Consider the following 26438-nt stretch of genomic DNA (forward strand, 5'->3'; position numbering starts at 1 on the left):
TGGGATTTTCCATGATGACGAGTACCAAAAAGAGCAAGAATTATAGAAATCTATCCAGCAGCAAGAACAAAATCTGACTTCCACATGTCCTCCCCAAAGTGTTTTTTTTTTCCTTCCTTTTTATTTTGCCTGTCTTACCAAAGCTGCTAATGAGTAGCAGAATTGACTGGTGTGAACATCGCCTACTTTCATCTGGCTGCCTGCTGCCGATTGTGTTAATGAGCAGAGAGAAGGTCCCAGAGAGGAAAGAAGGTCCTTGGCCTTTCTCCCTCCTTCTTGCTAATAAACTTGCCATTAAAATGCCATGCTTATGGCAACTGTGCTAACTGCAACAAGAATTGAATAACTTAGGGGCTGTGTGGGCTCAGATTACCAACTCTTTGGTCACATTTCAGTGAGTACAGCTGTGAGCACCCAACTGGACTTACAGTCCAAGAATAATACTTCAGATATTCCAATTAGTATTCATTATTGTTATTATTCCAATTATTAGAATCATCCAGTGACTGAAAGCTGGAGTCGTGTCTTCTCCTTACTAATCTCTTCTCAGCACAGGGGACCTGTGTGGCTGCTTTCATCCTTTTATGTCTACGGGATCGAGTGCTTTGCACATAAGCTTTAAAAATACTTGTCCTACATCCCCAAAGGCAAGGGAATTAAAAGCAAAAATGAACTACTGGGACCTTATGAAGATAAAAAGCTTCTGCACAGCAAAGGAAACAACCAACAAAACTAAAAGGCAACCAATGGAATGGGAAAAGATATTCGCAAATGACATATCGGACAAAGGGCTAGTATCCAAAATCTATAAAGAGCTCACCAAACTCCACACCCGAAAAACAAATAACCCAGTGAAGAAATGGGCAGAAAACATGAATAGACACTTCTCTACGGAAGACATCCGGATGGCCAACAGGCACATGAAAAGATGCTCAACGTTGCTCCTCATCAGGGAAATACAAATCAAAACCACACTCAGATATCACCTCACGCCAGTCAGAGTGGCCAAAATGAACAAATCAGGAGACTATAGATGCTGGAGAGGATGTGGAGAAACGGGAACCCTCTTGCACTGTTGGTGGGAATGCAAATTGGTGCAGCCACTCTGGAAAGCAGTGTGGAGGTTCCTCAAAAAAATAAAAATAGACCTACCCTATGACCCAGCAATAGCACTGCTAGGAATTTACCCAAGGGATACAGGAGTACTGATGCATAGGGCCACTTGTACCCCAATGTTTATAGCAGCACTCTCAACAATAGCCAAATTATGGAAAGAGCCGAAATGTCCGTCAACTGATGAATGGATAAAGAAATTGTGGTTTATATACACAATGGAGTACTATGTGGCAATGAGAAAGAATGAAATATGGCCCTTTGTAGCAACATGGATGGAACTGGAGAGTGTGATGCTAAGTGAAATAAGCCATACAGAGAAAGACAGATACCGTATGTTTTCACTCTTATGTGGATCCTGAGAAACTTAACAGAAACCCATGGGGGAGGGGAAGGGGAAAAAAGGAGGTTAGAGTGGGAGAGAGCCAAAGCATAAGAGACTCTTAAAAACTGAGAACAAACTGAGGGTTGATGGGGGGTGGGAGGGAGGGGAGGGTGGGTGATGGGTATTGAGGAGGGCACCTTTTGGGATGAACACTGGGTGTTGTATGGAAACCAGTTTGACAATAAACTTCATATATTGAAAAAAAAATACTTGTCCTACCTAGGGCATCTGGGTGGCTCAGTCGGTTGAGTGTCCAAGTTTGGCTCACCCATGATCTCCTGGGTCCGGGGTTCGAGCCCCACGTTGGGCTCTGTGCTGACAGCTCAGGGTTTGGATTCTGTGTCTCCCTCTCTCTCTGCCCCTCCCTTGCTCGTGCTCTGTCTCTCAAAAATAAATAAACATTAAAAAATTAAAAAAAAAACAAAAAACACTTGTTCAACCTGAAGCTGAACCTAGTGACAGGAATGATCATTTTGAGCACTCTCTTAGAGCATGTTTTTATTTCAGGGATGGAAAAGATGTTGAATATGTGAATTTTTGCAAGCAGTCTCATGACATTTTTTAATACATATGCATATAAGTAATTAAAAATAAAACTTAACAAAATAGAAGTTTTTAAAAATGTAAATACAAATATACTCCCACAGTGTGTTAATGTGTGAATAAAATTTTTATTTATGGCAAATTGCATTTACATTTGGAAAATTTTTGCAATTTTCTTGAACACGTAGGCCCAGCAGTTACCTTAGAGTTATTTCTTTTTACTACAGATAACATGATCTGAATATGTTAGTGTATCCACCTTTTATTTATTTATTTATTTTAACTGTTTATTTATTTTGGGGGAGAGAGCGAACACAGGTGCAAGTGGGGGTGGTGCAGAGAGAAAGAAAGGAGAGAATTCTAAGCTCGATGCTGTCGGCTTAGAGCCCGGCGTGGGCTTGATCCCATGAACTGTGAGATCATGACCTGAGCTGAAATCAAGAGTCAGACACTTAACCAACTGAGCCGCCCAGGGGCCCCTGGGTATCCACCTTTTATGCTAACAGTGACTTTTCCTCTGAAGTAACCACTGCCTTGATTAAATATGAGCCCATCCATCTGTCTGGGATAATGATCCAATTCTAAAGGACAGCATCCTACCCCAGAGTGTGGAGAACCTCAGCTAGCCTACAGAGCCTCCTGTCCGGTCATCAGACCTTCTGGGTTTTGAGTAAAAACTTCAAGCGCCAAGTTTTGTGCCCACCAGAGCAGCAGTTTTCAAACTTGAGCTGCATCAGAATCACCCAGAAGGCCTCAGGACAGCACAGATTGCTGGGCCCCACCCCTGAGCTGCTGATTCAGTAAGTCTGGGGTAAGGCCTAGAAATGTGCGTTTCTGACAGGTTCCCAGGAGATGCCAGTGAGGCTGTTCCCGGCAACAAATTGAGGACCTGTGCTTTGTTTCTATTCATACACTTTTTTTCAACCACTTCCTCTGATGCGTTCTTGAAGCTTCTAACCCTGTGTTTTTGATATCTATTTTAGTATCTTTATGACAAAAGATGGCTAGAGATTTGGTGGCCATGCCCAGAATTATCTGCAATCTGTGTAACTGAGGTCTACTGAGAGGATCTTATCTCTAGCGGGCACGATTTGGGGTACAGGGGCAGAGTGCCCTTCTTCTCATGGCTGTTGATCCTGGAAACTGTATGCCTTGTGAAAATACAGGTGCCCCTGCAAGAGAAAAAATATGTGCTGCTCAGACCTTAATCAGGATGAGTTTAATAAGGCTTTTTTTCCCTAGATACTCAGGCTTAATAGGAGAAAGTATAGAAAGTATCAGAACTCCAGATACAGGATCCTGAGAAGAAATGAAGTGTTCTTATCGGCGGTGGGGCGGGAAGGGGTGTCAAATGCAGCGAATATAAGGCCTTGAAAATAAAATCTTTCAAGCAGCTGAAGCAATGCTGGCAGGGAAATTTATGGCATTACATGCTTACATTGGAAACAAAGAAAGGAAACAAATCAGTGATCTAAGTTCCAACCTTAAGAAACTAGAAAAAGATGAACAAAATAAACCCAGAGCAAGCAGAAGGAAGGAAATACAAAAGAGCAGAAATCAATGAGAGTGAAAATCGAAAGCAATAGAGAAAATAAATGAAATAAAAAACTGGTTCTCCAAAAAAATTAATACATTTGATAAATCTTCAGCACAACTGAATCCCCAAATAGACTCAAATCATCAATATCAGGAATGAAACAAATGGTATCACTATAGATCCTGTAGCCAGTAAAAGGACAACAAGGAAATACTGTGAAGAGATTTTAATTAATTAATTTATTTTTAGCAGGGACGGGAGAGAAGAGTCACCCAAGAGAATGACATACGCAAAAGCCAGAAGTTCAGGAGAAAACCACCTTTGAAAAATGGCGTATGATTTAATAATATAAATGCTAAGAGCTGAGTCAGGTGCGTGAGGGTGGAGATGAGCTGGCCAAATAAATGGGCGTGTAAATCCGTAACACAGTGTCAGTAAATCAAGCCTAGCAATATAAAAAGAATTATAAGAATGACCAAGTAGAATCTATTCAAGATATATAAGGCTGGTTTAACATATCAAAATCAATCAGTGTAATCCACCATATAAACAATGTAAGGAAGAAAAAAACCTTATGATCATACTAATTGAAGTAGAAAAAATATGTGACAAAATCTAACACTCATTTGTAATGAAAATGCTCAGCAATTTAGGAATAGAGGGGAATTACCTCAACTTGATACAGAGTATATACAAAATAACTAAGTCTTCCACTATACTTAATAGCAGAAGACTGAATGCTTTTCCCTTAAGATTGGGAACAAGTCAAGGATGTCTGCACTCACCAATGCTGTCCAGTATAGAAATGGAAGTTCTAGCAAATATAATAAAGAAAGAAAAAGGAAATGCAAGGCACACAGATCAGAAAGGAAGATATAAAACCATCCATTTGCAGATACATTGTGTATATAGAAAATCCCAAGACTGCAACCAAAAACTCCTAGAACTTATAAGTGAGTTTAGCTGTGTCACAGGATACAAGATCAGCACCCCAAAATCAATCATACTTATATCCATTAGCAATGAACATGTGGAAATCAAAGATATATAAACATAGTAACATTCTAAAGAAAGAAAATATTTATGTACACACTTCACAAATTACATACAGTATTTATATGCTGAAAATTACAATATGCTAATGAAAACTCAAAGAACTAAATAAATGAAAAGACATCCTATGTTCATGGATTGGAATGTTCAACACAGTAAATATGTAAATTATAACCAAATCGGTCTGTAGGTTTAATGAAATTTCATGTAATTGTTAGCAGCAGCTTTTTAAAAGACATACACAAGCTTATTCTAAAATGTATATGGAAGCATCCAGACCCTAGAATAGAGAGAAGAATAAAGAGAGAAGAATCCATTCTATTTCAATATTAAATCCTCTTATATTGCTGCAGTTTGATATCAGCAGAAGGATAGATACATAAGTAATGGAACAGAACAGGTAGCCCAGAAATAGAGCCACACAAATACACTCAACTGATTTTTGAAAAAGGTACAAAGGCAGTTCGATAGAGGAAAGAAAGTTTTTCAATAAATGGTGTTGTAGTAATCGGACATCCATAGACAAAAAAATGAACCTTGACCCAAACATACACACTTACGTAAAATTTAACTCAGAATGAATCAAGAACTTAAATGTAAACATAAAGTTTTAAAACTTTTGGAAAAAAGAATAGGAGAAAATCTTCAGAATGTAGAACTTACCAAAGAGGTTTTTAGACTTGACTCCAAAAGCACAATCCAAAAAAGGAAAATTTGGTAAGTTGGATCTCATCAAAACCAGAATATTTTGCTCTATAAAAGAGAATAAAAAGATAGGTATCTGGACCATAGAAAGAACTCTCAAAACTCAGCAGCAAAAAGCGCAAACAATCCAGTTAGAAAGTAGTCAAAAGATATGAATAGACATTTACTGAAGAGGATATCTGGATGGCAAATAAGCAATTCATAAAATGTTGAACCTAGGGGCGCCTGGGTGGCTCACTTGGTTAAGTGTCTGACCCTTGGTTTGGGCTCAGGTCATGATCTCACGGTTTGTGAGTTCAAGCCCCACATCAGGCTCTGTGCTGACAGTGCAGAGCCTGCTTGGGATTCTCTCTCTGCCTCTCTCTGCCCCTCCCTGACTTGCTCTCTCTGTCTCTCTCTCAAAAATAAATAAGTTAAAAAAAACAATGTTGAACATATATTTAGCCATCAGGCAAATGAAAATTAAAATACAGTATCACTATATACCTCAGAATGGCTAAAATAAAAATTAGTGATAATACTAAAGAACATCAAATGTTGTCAAGGATGTGGAGAAAATGAATTACTCATATCTGGGGTGAAATGATACAGCCACACTGGAAAATATTTTGACCATGTCTTTAAAAATTACAGCTATCATCTAACCCAACAACTGCACTCTTACACATTTATCCCAGAGGAAAGAAAACTTAAGTTCATACAAAAACCTATACACAAATGCTTGTAGCAGTTTTATTTGTAATAGCCCTAAATTGGAAACATCCCAGATGTCCTTCAAGAAGTGAATGGTTAAACAGACTGTCGTATTTCCAAAGCATGGAATATCACTCACCAATAAAAATGAAGTTACTGGTAGATGTAGTAGCCTGGATGAATCTCTAGAGAATTATGCCAAGTGAAAAAAAGGTTACATTTTATATGATTCCATTCGTGATATTTTGGCATGACCAAATGGCAGAAATGGAGGAAAGATTAGTGGTTGTCGGGGGTTAGGGATGGGAGAAGGGAGACTGGTGTGGTTATATTAAGTTAACACAGGTCATCCTTGTCCGGGTGGACCAGTTCTGTGTCCTAACTGTGACGATGGATACATGAAATTATACATGGGATAAGGTTGTGTAGAACTAAATACACATGTTTGCATGAGTACAAGTAAAAAGTAAGGGAATAGGACTGGTGGATTCTATGTTTTGATATTGTTCTTACTATAGTTGTGCAACATCGAAACTGCGGACAGGATACAAAGGATCTCTGTATTTCTTTCTCCAACTCAATGTGACTGTGTATAATTATCTCCATAAAACTTTCTGGTGAGAAACATCCCCTTTCACACCTTTACCCAGAAAAAGTTTACTGCCTACTGCTTGTATCAGATAAAGGTGCTCTACGGTAAAAGCCAGAGACTCATACTGTTGTAGAGCTGGGGAGGGAACATAAATGAGCGAAGTAGACAAGTAGTGAAACAGTGAGTGGTGAGGACTGGGCTGCATTATAGGATTCATAGGGTGTAAAAAAGCATCTGTCAGCTCCAGCTCACTTCTGTCACATGAGAATGTCACCCAGGTTGCCACATCTGATTTCCTAGAGAAGATCAAATCCATATTTTACATGGAATCTTCCCAATTGGTTTTGTATGTTTTATTTTTTTAATTTTAAACTCACAAGAAGTTATAAAATGGTACACAGAACTGTTGTATACCCTCAGATTTCCCAATCACTTTATCATTCTGTCCATCCATCCATCCATCCATGCACATGTTACCTATCTAGTATACAAAAAGGACACTCTCCTACAAAACCACAGCTAATCCATCAGAATTAGTGAATGACCATGAATCCCATATTACCACCTAATTCACAAACCCCAGATTTTGTCTATGGCAAAGCTTTTGAACTGAGAAAGACCCGGAGAAAGACCCGGTTAAGGGAATGAAAAGACAAGCTATAGACTGGGAGAAATTACTTGCAACATATTGTCCACTTATGTTCTTCAAGGTCTAGGGGCCACTCCAGGGTCATACTGACATTTACTTGTCAAGTCCCATTAGCTTCTTTAAATTTGGAGACATTCTTCAGTCTTTCCTTGTCTTTCATGATCTGCAGATTTTTGAAGAGTACAGAGCAGTGTTTATTTGTAGAATGTCCCTCGGCTTAGGTTTGCCTGATAATCTCTCAGGATGAGCTTCATGTGATGCCTCCTGGCAGGATTTCTACAGAAGTGATGCTGTGTTCTTCCCAGTGCATGATTTCAGGATGCACATGATGTTGATTTTTGCATTTACTTTGGATATCCACTTTTATCACTTGGTTAAAAAGAGGCTGCCTGCCAGGTTGCCCTAGTATTTAGTTTTAAATTAGTAAGTACCTAAGAAGTATTTTGTGGGGATATGCTTTGAGACTCGGTAAATAACCTGTTCCTTTGAAAATTTTCGCTACTACTTTTATCCGTTGAAGCTTCTTGTCTTAATCAGCTGTTACTCTAATGGTTGCTAAATGGTGATTCTCCCCGCCCCCTGCCCCAATTCCTTCAACACTTATTAGTTGGCATTCTACTCCTTGGTAAAATGTTCCCTTCTCCTCTAATTATATTAGTATGGACATAGAGATTCCTATTTTATTCAGTGGGTTGTAATACATTATTATTAGTTGTTTTGCAGCACAGTTGCCCTAAATTTGGCCAGTGGGAACTGCCAGTGGTGACTCCTGTGTCCTTTATACATGTCCCCATTCTTTGAGAACATTTTTTCCTTTTTCTTTTCTTTTCTTTTCTTTTCTTTTCTTTTCTTTTCTTTTCTTTTCTTTTCTTTTCTTTTCTTTTCTTTTCTTTTCTTTTCTCTTTTCCAGCTTCATGCTGTGCCTGTCCTCCCCAGCCTTCAATGAATGGTTTCTTTAAGGAGACCTGGTCTTTTTTTTCCCTAAGTCGAGAATGCCATTTAGAAACCAAGACCTGAGTGCTGGGTATATTCTTTGCTTTTAGGGTATCGTGCTTCTATAAGTCTTCTAACTGAACAGAATAAACACACATAAACTTATTACACGCTCTCTGTATTTTTTCATCTCTCTGAAACCATGATATCTCCAATTACAATTCAATATCTCCTGCTTTGAGTCTTCCCTCTTTTCATATTTGTACCTCCTTCTTTGAGATGAGCCATCTGGCTTCCATTATTCCCAATATATATTTATTTGTGTGATACACTTTATGTAACTAGTCTCCTGACCATGTGGGCTAACTTCTCGTTTCCTGTGTTGTACCAACCAAGAGTGTTCTCTGCTATTTGGCTGGGGCTGATTCACATCAGCCTGCACTTTGCCCCTCCTCTGTAATCTAGGATGGTTGGCCAAGACTCATCACCCACTTGGCACACCAGCAGAGCTTTCCCCCCTGCCCGGTGGTATGCCTGCCTGCTACGAGTGCTCTGTCCTGGCTTCTGGCACCTGACTTCTGACTGTTTCTCCCCTACCCCCACTAACTTTGGCCGTGCACTAGTGGAAATAACTCAATTATTAAATGTTGGCACTGATTCAATTTTATAATTGGGTCTATAAAAATATCCATGTCTATGGCATGACCTATGGGCTGCATTATACCAAATATATAAGTATTGCTATACGTGTAAGTATACTAAATAATAAGCATTATTATGTCCTAAAGGAAAGGCAGCAGTTAATACAGTCTGTTAACTTATTGGACACTCTTCTTTTTAGACTTTAATAGAATGACAGTTATCAGTTAAAAATATGTGGTTTGTTTGTATTGTCCCTAAAGAATAAAAATGTGGTTCCTTTACATCTTATTTGGAATTTCTTATGAGAGGTGTAATAAGACATTCACAGGGTGGTTAAAATTGACGTAATAAGACATTCACAGGGTGGTTAAAATTGACCCTAATTACCCTGGTTCCATTGTGGCCACTGAAGTAAGTCATGGAGGAATTCTCTATCCTGGGATGAGGGCTCACTCATTCCAGGGCACCTCTGGTACAAATCACAGGTTGATTATTTATATAACATTTTCCTCCTGTTGCCTGCTTTTAATACTTTCATTTAAAATAAACTTTATTCTAGGTTATGTGTTTGAAAAGAAATCATTTGTTCAGGGCCAGGGCCAACATATTTAATTTATGTTAATGTAGAAATAGGAAGGCTCTTTAAGATTGCAGTGGCCTAACTATTTGAAATGCCATCATGACCTTCGTGAACGTTACTAAGTGTGGGATACGGGGCTAATTCTTCACATTCAATTTATTGCCCATTGGTTGATATCCTTTAGCAAAACATAACAAGGTTTAAATTGGATCAGACTTACCTTTGGGTCCTTTATATAATAGACAAAGCTGTCAAATGGAGGGAAAGGAAGTGTTTTGACGCTGGATGAGGACCTGCCAAGGTCTTAAGTGGGCATGGTAGACCAGCAGGACAGAATTTTGGTGACCTTGCAGCAGAGTGTGTAAGAGAAGCTCCTACCAAAAGTCATGCCTTCTATGAAACCTGTCCAACAGAGAGTGAATAGTCTATAGAGCAAGAAAGCAGCATAGAAATGGGGTGGTGAAGGGGCACCTGGGTGGCTCAGTCAGTTAAGTGGCCGACTTTGGCTCGGGTCATGATTTCACGGTCTGTGAGTTGGAGCCCCGCGTCGGGCTCTGTGCTGCCAGCTCAGAGCCTGGAGCCTGTTTCAGATTCTGTGTCTCCCTCTCTCTGACCCTCCCCCATTCGTGCTCTGTCTCTCTGTGTCTCAAAAATAAATAAACGTTAAAAAAAATTTAAAAAAAAGGGGTGGTGAAAAGTTTTTTTTTCTTGAATGAAGTATAATAAAGCAAGAGTGATATGTGGAGTGGTGTGTTAATACTCAATCTGCACCTACCCAAAAACCTCTCTACCAGTAACTCTCTCTGTTCTTTAAAACATGTCTGACTCCATACATTCTAACTCAGAAAAATCTCTGACCTGTCTGGAGTAAGCCCCTTAAGTGAGCCTTTTAAGAATATGTATTTGCACAACTTTGAGAAGATTCTGCTTGGTTAGTCTTTGTCTTTTTATTCCGTTCCCTGTTTTGTAGGGCATGAATTGGTTTTTGTTTTTGTTTTTAGGTTTGTTTATTTTGAGGGAGATAGAGAGTGCATGGGGGAGGGGCAGAGAGAGAGGGAGAGAGAATCCCAAGCAGCCTCCGCACTCTCTCACATTTTCTCACTAAACCTTCTTTAGCCTTCCTCTGATTTTATCATACTGTTTCTTATAATATTTGATCACACTGTCCTTTATAGTATTTGGCAGAAACAGCCTATCAGTGATATAGATGGCAATTCTCTGTAGGTACCACATTAGGGAGGCTGGTTCGAATCCAGATGCTGTGGTATAATGAAAGGCAGAAAGGAAGTTGGTAGAGTGAAGAGTTGGTGGCCTGTGTCTGATGGTGTCCTTTAGGGACTAGACTGCTTACTTCCAAGCTCTTCTTCCAGTTCCCCCACTGCAAGCGCTTCCTTGGAATTGAACTGTCCTTGCCTGATCCGCCATCCCCATGTGTTCAAATCCCACCTTCCCTTACAGTCAACTTACACGGTATTTCCTACCTGATGTCTTTCCAGTCTCCTCAGTCCACATCTCTCTTCCTCTGTATACTCCTGTAGTATATTTCTTTTGTACTTCATCTGATAACTCTTGCTCCATCTTTCTTATATAACAATGTGTATGTCCTCATTACATTACAGAATATGTAAAGGAAGACATCCTGTCTTAGTCATTTAAAAAAATCTTCCATGCCTTCTGGCACCTATTAGGTACTTAGTAAGTATATCCTTCCTCTCACACATATTCTCTGTCTTCACTCTTTGTCTTGGCTATTCCGTGCCTCCTTACCAATTCAATACCAAAGCCCCTCTTCACTGTCATTTACTTGACTTCTTTTATCTTCATTTTTGGCAGCAAAATAGCCCTTGGAGAATGTCTGATATGGCTTAGAGTTGATTATAACCTGGGTTATCAAGACTAGAACAAGGCTCTGGCCCCTTCCTGGATTCTGGAGCTGCCTTAGTTCTATGCTACTCCATAAATATCAGCTGGCACATATAATATTTTCAATCTTCCAAGAGCTTTGCATACATTTACTAATTTAATATAATAAGTCATCTTAATTATGCAGGAAGTTTTTCAGTCCTTGAATCCCAGTTACGTTCTCCAGTGTTAGCATTTTTTACAAGTATATTTTGGAGCAAGCTCACTCTTCTCTGGTAGGATGTTTTTACTGCAGAGCATTAATATTTTGAAGTGATACTAGTTCATTGCTTCTGAGAAACTTTATTGTCGAGTCTTGTTGCTTGAATTTATACTGGGTTTTTCCATTAAAGTTTAAACTCCATGATTGCACAATACTCTGTAAGAGAATTGGTATGTGTCTGCATCTCTGGGAATAAAGTTTACCTAGAGTTCCTTCTAGTTCCAGCTCTCCATAAGTTTCTGTGAGAATTCCGTAATATTGAAAGCCATCTTACTGTGCAAAATATTTTCCAACATTTAAAATGTTTTCTCTTAATACCAACTTTCAGGGAATTTTTGCAGGTTGCTTGATACATGATAGCATGTGGCTGCAGGTTCAGAACTATAATCTGTAACTACCTAGCACATCCCTCTGTCTTACGTTTATTGAGTGTCTTCTTGTCAGGAATATACCCAGATCTTTGGGAAGCTTGAGTCAAGACAAAGGTCACTTGAGTGAAGACAAAGGTCCATGTTTGGATCTTATATTCCAAAACACGGGGATAGACAATAAAGAAAACATAAGAAATAAGCAGATTATATTGTTTTCTAGAAAAGGATGAGAATTACAGAGAAAAAAGCCCCAGGTTTTCTTGTGCAAGTAGAGAGTATGTAGAGCAAGGTGAAGAGTATCAGGAGGTGTAGAGACAGCAAGTTTTCAGGTTTTGCTTTAAAGGGTTGCAGGTAAGGGGCACCTGGATGGCTCAGTTGGTTGGGTGGCAGATTTTGGCTCAGGCCATGATACCACAGTTATGAGTTCAAGCCCCACATTGGGCTCTGGTGCTGACAGCTCAGAGCCTGGACCCTGCTTTGGATTCTGTGTGTGTGTGTGTGTGTGTGTGTGTGTGTGTGTGTGTGTGTCTGCCCCTCCCCTGCTCATGCTCTGTCTCACTGTCCTTCAAAAATAAATAAACATTAAAAAAAATTTAAAGGGTTGCAAGTAAATAAAACTAACTTGGGGGAGGAAATGGGGTCAAGAGAACATTTTTCTTATGATGGCAAAATTCTAGGGATACTAATGGGACTCATTTAGTATAGAAGGAAAATGTGATGAATCACAGAGAAAGGAAGGAACAACAACTGACTCATGTCCTTGAGTAGGCAGTTGGAGATGGGCTCTAGTACACATTTGGAGGGATTGACATGAATTAGGAGCTGGACAGTTCACTGAAGACAATAGGTAAATATTTGTAACAGGCCAGAAAGAACTTCCTCATGGATAAGTATATATCAAAAGCATTTCTGGGGCACCTGAGTGGCTCAGTTGGTTAAACATCTGACTCGTGATTTCGGCTCAGGTTATGATCTCATGGTTGTGGGTTTGAACCTCGCTTGGGGCTCTGCTCTCACAGTGCAGAGCCTGCTTAGAATTCTGTCTCGCTCTCTCTCTACCCCTGCCCCCCCGCCTGCCGCCTCTTTCTCAAAAAAGCATTTCCTGGCTGACTCAACACATCAATATTGAGTGTCTACTAAGCACAAGGCTTTGGAAACAAAATAATAAACAAATCAGTCATAGTTCTTGTCTTTGTCAAGCTGGTGGTCTAGTGTGCAAAAGTCTTCTTTCTTTATAAGCAGTTAAAATAGTACAAAGAAGACAAAGGGTTCTGAGGTGATATTCCTGTACTTCCATCATGATGCATTTTGGTATCCTAGTTTCATCACTTAACATTAGCGCCCAAGTTTACTCTCACTCTAATTGGTATTCTTTGAAAAAGTGATTTCTATGCATTCCCACAATCCCATTGCCATCTAGACTCCCTGGGCTCAGTGGGTGTCTACTGGCTGTGACCGCCAGGCTCTCATTCTGTAATGCAGCTTGCATTGTGTGCTAAATATTCATGAAGTGGCTATATGCTCAGCTGCAAGGCTCTTAGTTTAACTGATTTATATGTAGTACATCCACCGTGTGGCAAAAAGCAAGGGAATATAATCTGGCCACTAGTCCCCTAGTTAAGACTGTCAGCCTCCTGTATAATCTTGTTTTTATGGCAAAGATGTGTTTTGTGTGTATAGTCTTGATTTAGATTCCTTTTTTGGTAAGTATGACCCACTGTGATTGCCAATACAACCGACTTCTATGGGAGGGAGCAGAGAATGGAAATCTGTAGGTGTCAAAAGAATATAGTGGCCCATGCGCTTCAAATTCCCCTACATTTCTCTATAGTGTCTCTATTTATTGCATTTTGGACACATCCATTAGGCCTCTTCTATTGTGCTCATTGGCTTCATAGGAGCAAAAGGAGTCTGCTTGCTTCCTATGACTATTAGGGTGTTGCTGTCCATAGTGCTAGAGGGGAGGAAGAAAACAAAAGCCTTTCCTGGAAAACCTATCCATCTTTTATCCTCTTTACTCTTACTTGTTTTGCCACATCTGCAAGAATATCTCCTTATTTATGGCGTATGTAAATAAAAAGGTCTAGTTGAAACCTAACCAAAATCTGACCCAAACTGCAGACATTCCAAGGATCACTATTTGTGCAGCTCCCTTTGGTGTCTGTTACCCATTTAAGAAATCACTTCTAGAGGAAGCTCTTTGTGTTATTACTTTGATCATTCCCTTCCGTCTATCCTGTGCTGTTACTTCTCTTTAATTGTGTTTTACTTGACTACATTAATTAACTGTGCCAGCTGGGGAGGGTTTCTTACCCCATTCCTCAGCATCCAGTTAGAGACCAGTTCCATATGTCTTCCGCTTCCCCTTGTGAAGTAAGCGTATTACCTAATTTGGATGTTCTCGAAATGATCCCCAGATTGACTGTATTGTTGTGGTAATGGGATGCAGAGAAGTAGAGATATCTCTCATCTGAGCCTGGGAAGACTGTCTGAAATGGCCTTGAAAATTTGCATAGACACGCTGCAATTGACTTTCAGGTTTGTGTCAGTATTATTGTTCCCATTGTCTGTGATTCTCTCTCATCAGTCAGCCCGCACACCCCACATACACTGTGCGTAGGAGTTCCAATCTAAGTGATGGGTGCCTTAGAAGGAATGTCTGATGGTAACTGACGGAAACCTGGAGCCAGACATATTTTTAAGTGTCTTTTTGGCCATCTCATACGACAGCTGCATCAACACACTAACTGTCAATTACATTGTAGACACAGCAACGAACTGCAGTAGAGGTTCCCAAATAACCATCAAAATCACCTGGAGTCCTTGTCAAAATACTGATTCCCGGGCCCCACTCCAGACTTCTGAACCAGCTCGCACAGTTGACTTGTGTCTCTAAAGAGCCATCATATGGTAGTAACAAGTTGGATGCAAGCCTGAGATGATATCAATATAGTAAAGATAATGGTTTCCTTAATTGCACATCTATTTGAATATGTTCTTAACCTGGATCATTATAAGAATTTCCTAAGGAGCTTTAAGAATTGACAAATTTCCAAGCCCTGTCTGACTGGCTTAGGTAAAAGCAGTGATGAAGTATTTCTTATTATTAAGACTTTCCACAAATAGGCCTAGCCATTTATAAAGCGTTTTGTACAAACACTGTCTCACTTGATTCTCCTAGCCTTCCACAATTACAATTCTGCTTTGCATATGAAAAAACTGAGTATATGTCACAAAAGCTTTCATTATGGGCATGAACTTGATCATTCGTTTGCCACTGGTATGCATGCTATCTTGTTTCCTTACAGCAGTTTATCATATTGGCTTGGTATTTCTTAGATCCATTGTTCAGTGGCTCTTATATATCTGCAGAAATTATTCCCATGGACTTTAGGATCCTCTATTACTGACTGCAACATTTTTTAAATTTATTTTGAGAGAGAGCAAGTGAGTGGGGGAGGGGGATAGAGAGAGAATCCCAAGCAGGCTCCACACTAACAGTGCAGAGCCTGATCCAGTGCTCAATCCTATGACCCGAGAGATCATGACCTGAGCCAAAATCAAGAGTTAGACACTTAATCGACTGAGTCACCCATCGCCCCTATTGCTGCAACATTTAAAGCTATTAAAAAAATAATCTTCCTGGAAAGCAAAACTGTATATTTTAGACTTAGACATAAAAATAAAGGAAGCATTCTAAAATCCCAAGTAGCTTGTTTCGGGGAGGTTTTGTGTATTCCTCATGAAGATATTTCTTTATAATATAACATGTAGCAAACTTAGTTCAGTCAAGCACTTCTTAAACACCTATTCTTTGCATATTTTCTCATTTGGAAAATATTATGTAGAATAATAATCGTGGTATCCAACATTTACCGAATGCATCGTGTGTGCCTGGCCCTCTGCTGATACTTTCCATGGGCTGTCTCCCTCGGCCTTTGTGATAGCTCTAGGAAGTGAGTGCTATTACCATCTTCATTTTACTGATGAGGAATCACAGGGTTGGAGAGGTTCAGTGGGTGGCCCAAGGTTGCACAGTTAGAAGTTACAGAGCTCAGGTTTTAAAGCCAGGCGTTGTGGTGCCAGAACCCATCCATTTAACCCATCCATGCTATATGAATCTCATGGAATGTACTCTGTGGAACCATGAGCTTTGTAAAGAAACACATGAACAGTCGGTATTTTAATTTAAAGATTAGAACAGTACCATGGGAGCGCAGAAAATGGTCTTTAGTTAAATTATTCTCATTGATCAACAGTTGATTCTTCTTGGGACAGCCTCATTTATCCTCAGCTGTCATTTGTGTCTTTGTAGCCTGGAGACAAAGGGTGGTAGAGGGCAGGAGGCATGTGGGCTCTGGAGGTGTATTGTGGAGTTTAAACAACCCACAGGCTGTTTAAACTACCCAGGCTCCAATACTGGCTTGCTGTCTACCAGATGTATGACCTTTGGGCAGGTTTCTCAGACTCTATGCCTCAGTTTTCTCACTGGTAAAAATGTGCTGACTTCATGGAGTTAATTTGAGGATTATGAGGTGATAGAACTGTGGCACTTAGGACAGTATCTGGAACAAAGGGACCAGTCAGTAAGTGTTAGACCTTGTGGTCATATTGCTCTACTAAAGGCTTGCTTTGAGAATATTATTATGGGCTTAATTGTGTATGTCTAAATTTATATATTGGAGTCCTAACCGTCAGCACACTTCAGAGTTGCGGCTGTATTTATAGATTAGGACATTTGAGAGGTCATTACTAGGATTAAGTGAAGTCATATGAGTGGGTCCCACTCCACTAGGATTGATGTCTTTATAAGGAGCAGGAGAGACACCAAGGATACATGCATACAAAAGCCACGTGAGGACACAGCGAGAAAGTAGCTGTCTGCAAGCCAAGGAGTGAGTCCTCAGGAGGAACCAAACCTGCCAACACCTTGGTCTTGGACTTTTAGCCACCAGAGCTGTGAAGAAATAAGTTTCTGTTGTTTGTGGTATTTTGTTACGGTAGCTCTAACAAACTACTGTATCATAAATGGCAGTCTCAGGAATGTTCTGGATGTTATATTATGACTGGAATAATGAATTCCAAGATACCTCCTTCCTTCTCATCAATACATCTCATTAATAACTTGACATAGCAGTTGTTTTTCTAAAACTTTTACATCCTTTCTACTGTGGACATGTTCATGGTCCCACAGAAGGGGACACTGAACAATAAGCCACAGGACAAGAAGCCATGGTTGGGGTGGGAGTCCCATGGAGTTTCCCTTAATTTCTGGGTCGGTTTCCTCCCTACTATATTAAACACTATGCCCTCGGTATTAAGGTAAAGGTTGAAAAGGGGTTTATATAATACCTATGAAGCTCCTTATGCATCAAATACACACACACACACACACACACACACACACACAGAAGAAATTGGAATGACTTTTCAGGGATCACAAACTCAATTGCCTAAAGGCAATAAAGTATACTGTCAAGTTGTATCCAGCATCCATGTGGTGACTTTAATAGTTCTAACTAGGCAATTCTATACCCTTACACACACAAGCGGGCCAGCTTTCCAGAAGACCAGAATAGAGATCTGTATGAACTCAAGTTAGTTGGCTTAAGGAAGCTATGTGGAAAAAATGTATATGGAATTACTAGTAGCTAGCTTTCTAGTTTTGTTTTGTTAAAAGGTAAATAGTATATTAGATTTGGTTTTCTGATCATAATTACTTGGAGTTGCTGACAAGGATAGTTGGAAATTGGACTAGGAATCTGGGATAAAATTGTGGAAACTGAGATGTTCTCTGATGTCTATCACCTGTCCATGCACCACCCCCTACCATGATTAGCCCATGAATGTGACTTCAAAACCCACTTAGATTTCCTCTCTCTCATATCTGTTGCATTAATATATGCTAAAAAAAATTAAAAAAAAAATTTTTTAATGTTTATTTTTGACAGAAAGAGACAGAGCATGAGCGGGGGAGGGGCAGAGAGAGAGGGAGACACAGAATCCGAAGCAGGCTCCAGGCTCTGAGCTGTCAGCACAGAGCCAAAAGCAGGGATCAAACCCACAAACCAAGAGATCATGACCTGAGCTGAAGTCGGATGCTCAACTGACTGAGCCACCCAGGCGCCCCAAGAAAATTTTTTAATGGAAAAATTTTTCTTTGAGATCAGTGCTAGGTTTTTAATGATGGCTCCTGTTAACTACAAAGAGTTCAAAGCGTGGGGAAAAAATGTTAATATTAGAGACCCTGCTGCTTTTACCTTTGAAAAACTATCATCTTCCAATTTAAGTGCATCTGAACTTGTAACAGAGAGAGAGCTCTGTTTCTTCACAGACTAATAGTACCTGTACTGTTCAATAGGCTAATGTTATCTTTGATCATAAGTAGATTCAGATTAGTCATCTGTTAATCAAGGTGCTGATTATGGCTCTATTAAACCTTATCTCTTTGATAACCTAATTTTCTTCTAAGCTTCGAAAATGGTAAGAAATCTTACTAACATGGCTTTCAAGATTGAGTTAACCTGTCTGAATTTTGAGAAATTGGGCCAGTTTTAACTTTGTTATGTTACTTAGCCTTTTCAAGAGAAAAATGTCAGTAAAGGCCAAAAATCATAATGTAACTATGGGAACTTCTATATGCTCATGATCACAGATGAGATGATAGGACTTACCTTTGTGAAATCACAACTTTGTGACATTATATCTCCTCAGATCCAACTTTTATATGCCAATACTGTTGGCTGTCAACTCACAGTTTCTGAGAGGCAAGTTAATGAAAATATTCCTGTAATGTGTGTGGCGTTTTATTTTTTCCAGTCCATCTTTTTCTTTTTATAACAAAAGTTACCTATAAATGTAAATAAGTACTACATTTACCATATTTAAAGTTGGTTATTCATTTTTTTGAGAGGGATAGAGAGTGAGCAGGGGAGGGGCAGAGAGAGAGAGAGAGAGAGAGAGAGAGAGAGAGAGAGAGAAAGAGAGAGAGAGAGAGAGAGAGAGAGAGAGAGAGAGAAAGAGAGAGAGAGAGAGAGAGAGAGAGAGAGAGAGAGAAAGACAGAGAATCCCAAGCAGGCTCTACACTGTCAACACAGAGCCCTATGTGGGGCTCAAACTCACGAACTGTGAGATCGTGACCTGAGCTGAAACCAAGAGTCAGATGCTTAACTGACTGAGCCACTCAGGCACCTCTACATTTACCATATTTTAAAAAGTCAATTCAAAAAGTCCTTGCTTGTTTAATAGGTATTAAATACCTATTGATTAAGGTGGTTGGCTAGACATGCATAACCTTGCAAATAAAGCTCACTGGGTTTGATTTTGCAAGTACAGCCAGGGCTGTATGGTACACACCATTGCACAGAAGTGTCATGTACATGGCAGAATGTGGGCTTGCCAGATTTTCAGTGATTTTCAGTGATTGCTCCCCTGAGTTTAGTTCCTTAGAAATTATTAATTCATTCTATGCATTGTGCCTACAATTTAATGAAATTAATGCCTCAACTCTGGTTGAATAACATGGATGTCTGAAGTAACTGGGATAAAGGTGAGCTAACAAAATGGTACCTCTTTATGGATCCTGAAGTTCTAGGCATAAGTATTAACAAATATTAGTATATTTTTAATGCTTCAGAATTTAGTGCATCTAACAATAAACAGCCTAACTCATTAATCATCAAATAGCTAAATGCAGCCCTGCTTTTAAACCCAGTGCCTATGACAGGACTTTGAGACACTTCCATGGTTCAGAGTCTGTGGTGGCTCTTCTCACCAGGAACTTGGCTCACCTTGAAGAAAACCTGTCTGTAATTCCTCTGTTCACTTACCAGAGTGCCATAGGAAACACTGATGCGGTAATGGTCCTTTGATTCTACAGAAGTTAAATCTTTGAAGAGTTTGAAGGGCTGTCCAAGGTGCTGAAGAGAGACACGAATGCGATCTATCCAGGAGCCCAGTATGTCTGGGAACCTGCTCCTCTCTCCTTGCCTACCCCAACTACCCCAAGACATATATACAAATAATTAAGGAATTGGTGCTACTAAGGACCAATCTGATGTCAAACAATTTGGAAACACATTTAATTAGGTATGGACTATGATTTCTTTGTATTGAATAACATGGATGTCTGAAACCTTCCATGATGGTGTACCTGCAGTGTTCTTTCTCTACCTATTTAATTAGATTTTATTAAATAATTCATTAAATAATTAAACTTCATTCTTGGCGGGGAGGTGGCTATCATGAGTAGTGCTTACAGGAGTAAGGGAAGAAAGCAACAGCCTCAAGATACTACTCAGCAAGGGAATAAAGAGATTTTTTGACTGGAGGCAGTAATTCTCAGACCTTTGTAAGGTTTTAAAACCTTGTACACTTTTTGCATGCCTGCTAAGTTTTGATTATCTCCATGATGAAACCCAAAATGACCCGGTCTTGTTTTCCAGGACAGCTTGGCAGAAGGGAACTATGGAGACTGCTTCCTTCTCCCTAGCTTTGCAAGAGTGTGACACCCAAGGGAGAGCGTGGGTAGGAGTAGCTTTAATGAGGAAGGAAAAGCAAGCCAATTCCCTTGGATGTGTGGGAAGAAAGTGAGGCCTGGGCATTGTCTGGGCTGGAGAAACAGCAGCTGCTGACACTGATAAATGATCCAATTGAAAAAATAAATGAAGAACCTCTAACACCAGAGCTTTGTTATTATACCATATGCCTACAGGGTCCTTCGGTAGGTGAGAGTCCTTCTTAGATCTTGTCTAAAGAAGAGTATTAGTTGGCAATCAGACAACTTAATTAGAATAGACTCACTTAGGGGCACCTGTGTGGCTCAGTCGGTTAAACGTCCAACTTCAGCTCAGGTCATGATCTCTTGGTTTGTGGGTTTGAGCCCTGCCTCTGGCTCTGTGCTGACAGCTCAGAGCCTGGAGCCTGCTTCAGATTCTGTGTCTCCCTCTCTCTCTGCCCCTTCCTCACTCACGCTCTGTCTCTTTCTCTCTCAAAAATAAAAATTAAAAAAAGAGAGTAGACTCACTTGGCCTCATGTTACCTTAAGACCTGAGGAGAATGTGACCCCAAGTTAGAATAATAATTTGAGCTTACCTTATAGGGAATGACATAAAGAAATAGAAGGGGAAATGTACTCATGTAGTTGTAGGTTGTGGAATTTTGAATTTGTTTTCTGTGCAATACATAATTCAAGACTGAATTACTGAAATGGTAATTTTCAGAGGAATATGGAACAAATTTCAGATGCAGTGAAATCTGAGCTTAGCTGTAAGAATTTATTTCTAATTTAAAACATCTTTGTGATTCACATAGGATAACGACATTAAAGTTTTATTATGCAATAGGTTTTGTGCAGAAGAACTTCTCTGTGGCATATTATAGGTGAACAGTTTCTCTCCAGAGCCTTTTACTTTCTGATTCAGGCAGAATTTTAGACGAAATTCGATAGGGTTATTACCAAATGATTTATGAACCTTAATAATCATGGAGGAAAATTAAGAATTTTAATAATTGGCAAAGAAGAGTTATTTAAATAAGCCTTTCAGTTTATCTGCTTAAATTGAACTCATCTGTTTAAGCCATTAGTGTATAATTTGAACTTTCTGCCACTCTTAGATATCTAAAAAAATTCTTCTGGGACTCTTATTTCATTTTTTAAAAAATGTTTATTGCTTCGGCTGGGTGAATGCAGTGTATGGAGTGAAGCCTGAATTCTTTCATTCTCTCTCTTGTTCTGAAAGAAGAGGCAATTGTGGGATTAACTTGATGTGCTTTGTTTCTTAAATATTTGGGAAAAGAACACCCTTCCCTGCTACTTTTTTGTTATTTACAGATACCCTGCATGGCTGTATCGTCTCATAACCAGCAGTTACTGCGGCAGGCTTTGTATTACCTTCTGAGGGGAGAGCATCCTTCTGGGTAGAAATGAGCCCTGCCTTAGCTCAGTGCTTTGCGCGCTTGCAGGGAAGGACCCACGGAGCAGAGCTCTGAAGCGGACAGCTAAAAACAGGAGACGTCTTGGAGTTCTGTGTTTAGTCTCTGTAGTTTTTCATCGTACGTCATAACAGGTTGCTTAGTGATTACAAAAGAATGGTTTCTTCTCCATTTGCTCCCCTCCAACCTCAGTAAATTGATGTTCCAGAGATATATTTTAGGTTTATTTCATGGCTCTATGTGCCCTAGACAAACCACTAAGTACCCCCAAGGTGTACACTTACCATTTTGAAGAAGGGGGCCTTAGGGGATTCAGAGCCTCCTAATTGCACCTTTTAGGGCTGTAGGCTTTAGATTGATCTGGGTCTGGATCCATCCAGGTAAGTCACGTGTCTGGTTTTGGGTGTTCTCTCTAAATTATCTGCCCTCTATTAGGACGCATGATTCTGGGCCTCGCCGCTCTTTCATATCCACCTATCTATCACTTGACTAGCACTTGGGCTTCCATTTGCTAAGCCATCCACTTTGTCCTTAACCCTTCCAATTGGATTTACTTTCGGCAATGTTTGTGTAAATGCCTTTAGTGCTTTTCTGCTAACTCTGTTGGCTTTTTCTTTTTCTGTTAGATTTCAGCCTTCTCCATCTTTCAGCATTTCCGCTATTGATGGTGAACCATTTTTCTCAGGCCATTTAGGGCAGGTGATGCTGTGCTCATAGTACCTCAGTGGCTTCCAGCAACAGAGCTTTATTTCTCGCTCATGAAAATATGAGTGGCGGTCGTGCTTCAAGTTCTCTTCCCTCTATGATCCAGTCTGGAGAAGCAACACCTATCTGGAATGTTACAGGCCTCGGGGTAGAGGGGAAAGAAACGGTAGGACTGTGTGATGACTCTGACACCTGCTCAGGAGTAGGACGTGCCACTTGTGCTCCCATCGAATTGGCCATGTCCCGCAGCCAAGGCCAGTGTTGATGGGCTGGAAGTGTAATCTTCCCCCAAATCAGGTCTGGTAAGGAGGTGTAAATTCGACAGTAGTACAGTCTCCCACAGCCTTATCTTTTCAGCTTATATACTCAGAATCTGACACCGTGCTTGTCATATAATAGATATCAATGGGGAAAGACCTACTTCTTTCTTCCCCAAATTCTTTTTGTGGTGGTGTTAGAGATGTTGGACTATCTGCACCTGTTTCTTCCCTGGATCCCTTTCATCCTCTACATTTATGCACGTGTTGACCATCAATATTTTCTTTTCTTTTTTTTCTTAATATATGAAATTTATTGTCAAATTGGTTTCCATACAACACCCAGTGCTCATCCCAAAAGGTGCCCTCCTCAATACCCATCACCCACCCTCTCCTCCCTCCCACCCCCCATCAACCCTCAGTTTATTCTCAGTTTTTAACAGTCTCTTATGCTTTGGCTGTCTCCCACTCTAACCTCTTTTTTTTTTCCTTCCCCTCCTCCATGGGTTTCTGTTAAGTTTCTCAGGATCCACATAAGAGTGAAAACATACGGTATCTGTCTCTCTTTATGGCTTATTTCACTTAGCATCACACTCTCCAGTTCCATCCACATTGCTACAAAGGGCCATATTTCGTTCTTTCTCATTGCCATGTAGTACTCCATTGTGTATATAAACCACAATTTCTTTATCCATTCATCAGTTGATGGACATTTCAGCTCTTTCCATAATTTGGCTATTGTTGAGAGTGCTGCTATAAACATTGGGGTGCAAGGGCCCCTATGCATCAGTACTCCTGTATCCCTTGGGTAAATTCCTAGCAGTGCTATTGCTGGGTCATAGGGTAGGTCTATTTTTAATTTTCTGAGGAACCTCCACACTGCTTTCCAGAGCGGCTGCACCACTTTGCATTCCCACCAACAGTGCAAGAGGGTTCCCGTTTCTCCACATCCTCTCCAGCATCTATAGTCTCCTGATTTGTTCATTTTGGCCACTCTGACTGGCGTGAGGTGATATCTGAGTGTGATGTAAAAGGTCTGTATGCTGAAAACTATAGAAAGCTTATGAAGGTAATTGAAGAAGATATAAAGAAATGGAAAGACATTCCCTGGTCATGGATTGGAAGAATAAATATTGTCAAAATGTCAATACTACCCAAAGCTATCTACACATTCAATGCAATCCCAATCAAAATTGCACCAGCATTCTTCTCGAAACTAGAACAAGCAATTCTAAAATTCATATGGAACCACAAAAGGCCCCGAATAGCCAAAGTAATTTTGAAGAAGAAGACCAAAGCAGGAGGCATCACAATCCCAGACTTTAGCCTCTACTACAAAGCTGTCATCATCAAGACAGCATGGTATTGGCACAAAAACAGACACATAGACCAATGGAATAGAATAGAAACCCCAGAACTAGACCCACAAACGTATGGCCAACTAATCTTTGACAAAGCAGGAAAGAACATCCAATGGAAAAAAGACAGTCTCTTTAACAAATGGTGCTGGGAGAACCGGATGGCAACATGCAGAAGGTTGAAACTAGACCACTTTCTCACACCATTCACAGAAATAAACTCAAAATGGATAAAGGACCTGAATGTGAGACAGGAAACCATCAAAACCCTAGAGGAGAAAGCAGGAAAAGACCTCTCTGACCTCAGCCGTAGCAATCTCTTACTCGACACACCCCCAAAGGCAAGGGAATTAAAAGCAAAAATGAATTACTGGGACCTTATGAAGATAAAAAGCTTCTGCACAACAAAGGAAACAACCAACAAAACTAAAAGGCAACCAACGGAATGGGAAAAGATATTTGCAAATGACATATCGGACAAAGGGCTAGTATCCAAAATCTATAAAGAGCTCACCAAACTCCACACCCGAAAAACAAATAACCCAGTGAAGAAATGGGCAGAAAACATGAATAGACACTTCTCTACAGAAGACATCCGGATGGCCAACAGGCACATGAAAAGATGCTCAACGTCGCCCCTCATCAGGGAAATACAAATCAAGACCATCAATATTTTCTATTCAGTCTCCTCACCCATTCCCCATAGTTTTCCACTCTAATCTTTGATGTTTTGGAAATCCAGAAAGGTGTTTTGTTTTGTTTTGATCTAGCTTATGGCAGTTTGCCTTCATAGGGTGTTTCTGAATGGTTCAACACAAGAAGGGAAACTTAAGAGTTTTCATTTTAAACCATATTGAGACACCATGCATACTATACCATATAGGAGAATGTTCTCATCCAGAAGCCCTTTTCAGATAGCCATAGTGTTAAACATTCCTTTCCACGGTTGCTTTGTATTAATTACTATCTATCTTTACACATGATGGGCATTTTGTCTTTACTTTGTACTCCCAAATATTTTGAATGGTTACTGCAGAGCTAAATGTAACCTGCTTTGGAATGCAATTTTTATTTCAATACTTTGGTTCCTCCGCTAGACTGCAATCATTGAAGGAAGTAGGGTTTTTTCCCCTTTTTACTTCCTCCCCTCCCCACATTTTTTTTTTTTGCTATACGCTAACCAACACATGCTTGCTGAATTGAATGTGGTTATGATAGTTGCTGTATTTTTAACTATCAAGTTAGACTTAAACTATAGTTGCTGTTTTATTAATTATCAAGGTGGAGTCATTCTGTGTGCTAGCTCTCCGCAAGTTTGTTAAGTGGTTGTGCGGCTAAAATGCACATTTTAAAAATATTTTCAGTTGCAGGGACCTAGTAGCTACCCTTTCTGAGCCCACTGGATTTAGTTGCTACTGCTCGCGAGAGCAGCTGTTTGTCTGAGGACTTTTTCCTGTATCCCCCCAACAAGGAACAGCCCTCAACCAATGACTGACAGGAGTTGATGGCTGAATGTCCCATTTCCCTTGCTCCCCAGTTAGGATATCTAAAGGGTGTTTGATACTTTCTCCCAGAGCTCCCGGTGGCACTGAGGCTGGGCTGCCCACTGTGGCAACTGCTTGATCATGCATGCAAGGGTCTCCTCCTTCCTTGCCTCATTTCTCCAGTCTTTGCAGCGTAATCTTAGTCTCAGAGTTGCTAAGCCTTACCCAAACCAAAACAAAGATTTCTATGTCAAAATTTATTATTTCAGAGGTTCTCTATTTTAGTGATCTCCAATAATAATATAATGCAATCCACGTACGTAATTTAAAATTTTCCTAGTGGCCACATCTTAAAAGTGAAAAGAAATCATGAAATTAATTTTAGTAATACAGTTTATCAGGGGACCTGGTTGGCTCCATCATTTGAACATCCAACTCTTGGTTTCAGCTCAGGACATGATCCTGGAGAAGTAGAATCGAGCCCTGTGTCGCTTATGATTCTCTCTCTCTCTCCCCTGCCCTTCTCCTCTGTTCATGCTCTCTCTCTCAAAACAAAAACAATAATGCAGTTTATTTAACTCAGTATATCCAAAATATTATGAGTTTAACATGTAATTGACATAAAACATATCAATTTGATTTTTTTTGAAAGAAGTCTCTGAAATCTGGTATTTTACACTTTACGGTACATTTCTCTTTGGACCAGCCACATTGCAAGTGGTCAGCTCATGTGGCTAATAGCTACCATATTTAATAGTGGTGATCGGTCTCCTACTGTCG

General features: G+C 40.0%; 1 protein-coding gene across 2 annotated transcripts in view; it reads left to right on the plus strand.

Moving 5' to 3' along the window:
• The window catches only part of AMPH (amphiphysin), a 250025-nt gene that overhangs the window by 111359 nt on the left and 112228 nt on the right, over positions 1-26438 (plus strand). The window lies entirely within an intron of this gene.

The sequence above is a fragment of the Prionailurus viverrinus genome, chromosome A2 (assembly GCF_022837055.1).
Source record: "Prionailurus viverrinus isolate Anna chromosome A2, UM_Priviv_1.0, whole genome shotgun sequence".
Taxonomy (NCBI): Eukaryota; Metazoa; Chordata; class Mammalia; order Carnivora; family Felidae; genus Prionailurus; species Prionailurus viverrinus.